Source organism: Pelophylax lessonae (genome assembly GCF_965119305.1).
Source record: "Pelophylax lessonae genome assembly, chromosome: 2".
Classification (NCBI taxonomy): Eukaryota; Metazoa; Chordata; class Amphibia; order Anura; family Ranidae; genus Pelophylax; species Pelophylax lessonae.
In genome coordinates, this window is record NC_138769.1 from 470,890,465 (window position 1) to 470,892,997 (window position 2,533).

Sequence of the window (2,533 nt, forward strand, 5' to 3'; positions counted from 1 at the left end):
TTTATGGAACTGCTTTGGGACGTCCCTACTGATATAAAGATCAGAGACTGTGTCCGTCAATGAGCGATAGAGAAAACTGGATTTTCGTTTTACCGTAAAATCCTTTTCTCTGAAGTTCATTGACAGACGCAGTACCTGCCCCTCTATTTTGAGTTGGGTTGGTATTCTTTTCTCTGACACTGCTTTGATACAAAACTGACATCCTATAGCAGGAAGAGAGAGGGTATACCCCCTGGGACTGCCCATAGGCATAGCCAGAACTTTTTTCTGCCTAGTGTCTTATTCCTGTAGGGGACAGCATAACCCTACTGATATGAAGATCAGACACTGCGTCCGTCAATGAACTTCAGAGAAAAGGGTTTTACGGTAAGACAAAAAATCCAATTATTTATTTCAGTAATTCAATTCAAAAAGTGAAACATACAGTATCTCACAAAAGTGAGTACACCCCTCACATTTTTGTAAATATTTTATTATATCTTTTAATGTGACAAAACTGAAGAAATTACACTTTGCCACCATGTAAAGTAGTGAGTGTACAGCATGTATAACAGTGTAAATTTTCTGTCCCCTCAAAATAACTCAACACACAGCCATTAAAGTCTAAACCGCTGGCAACAAAAGTGAATACACCCCTTAGTGACAATGTCCAAATCGGGCCCAAAGTGTCAATATTTTGTGTGGCCACCATTATTTTCCAGCACCTCATTAACCCTCTTGGGCATGGAGTTCACCAGAGCTTCACAGGTTGCCACTGGTGTCCTCTTCCACTCCTCCATGACGACATCATGTAGCTGGTGGATGTTAGAGACCTTCTGTTTGAGGATGCCCCACAGATGCTCAATAGGGTGGGAGGGGATCATGCTCTGCTTCAGTGTCACAGTACATGTTGACAGTCATGGTTCCCTCAATGAACTGTAGCTCTCCAGCTCAGTTTCAGGGTCTTGGCAATCTTCTTATAGCCTATGCCATATTTATGTAGACCAACAATTCTTTTTTTCAGATCCTCAGAGAGTTCTTTGCCATGAGGTGCCATGTTGAACTTCCAGTGACCAGTATGAGAGAGTGAGAGGGATATACCTTATAACATCAACAAGTCACATGACCCGGGGGGGGGGGGGGGGGGGGGCTGGATGGCTAATTGGGCCCAATTTGGACATTTTCACTTAGGGGTGTACTCAGTTTTGTTTCCTGCAGTGTAGAAATGAATGGCTGTGTGTTGTTATTTTGAGGGGGCAGCAAATGTACACTGTTATGCAAGCTTTACACTCACTACTTTACATTGTAGCAAAGTGTAATTTCTTCAGAGTTGTCACATAAAAAGATATAATAAAATATTTACAAAAATGTGAGGGGTGTACTCACTTTTGTGAGATACTGTATATTTTATATAGATATGTTACACACAGTGATATATTTCAATGATTTCTTTCTCTTTTACTTTTGATGATTATGGCTTACAGCTAGTGAAAACTCAAAATTCAGTATCTCAGAAAATTAGAATAAAACATAAGTCCAATAAAAAAAAAAAGCATTTTTAGTCCAGAAATGTTGGCTTATTGAAAAGTATGTCTATGTACAGTATGGTATGCACTTGGTCTTTTGCATGAATTACTGCATCAATGTGTTGTAGCATGGAGGCGATCAGCTGCGGCACTGCTGACGTGTTATGGAAGCCCACGTTTCTTTGATAGTGGCTTTCACTCATCTGCATTGTGTCTCATCTTCCTCTTGACAATATCCCACACAAATTCTCTTTGGGGTTTAGGTCAGGTGAGTTTGCTGGCATCACAGCATCACACTTTACACATATTATACATGGTTAGACACACATTTAATCCAGTGGTGTATTTAGGTTTTGTGCTGCCCTAGGCCTGACTAAACTTTTACAACCCTTAATTTATTATTCATTAGGCTGCAGTGCCACAGTTTTTCGCATTGGCGGCTGTCGGGCCAGTTGTATTAAAGTGTGGTCGGCGGCCTGTGATCTGTCTGAATGTCCTCACTGGCAGGTATTTATCTTACCAGCAGGTAGCAGTGTGATCGCTTTATGGGGCTGCCGGACTGATTTGCCTCCTGGACCCTGCCCTCCGGCCCAATTTGTCCCATAAGACTGGCACTATACTAAAAGTATAGCGCAAGCCAGTGGGGACCCTTTTTATGCAGGAGTCAGGAGCAGGCTGGGTTTTTTTTCTGTGGGGTGCAGCTTTTTTGCTGCCCCCTTGTAAAGTGCCGCCCTAGGCCTGGGCCTTGTTGGCCTAGGCCAAGATACAGCACTGATTTAATCCCTTGATCACCCTAGATGTTAACCCCTTCCCAGACAGTGTCATTAGTACAGTGTTATCACTGATCACTGTATTAATGTCACTGGTAATGTCAATTGCAGTCAGTTCCCCCCAGAGTCAGTTAGGGTGTTTTCACACTTGGTAATTTCTGAAATGTTCTACCCATCTACCACAGCTGGATTGTAAATGTATCTTGGAAATTAGATATTTTTTTCCCTGCCATGAGCTAGGATGTTAAATGACACTAT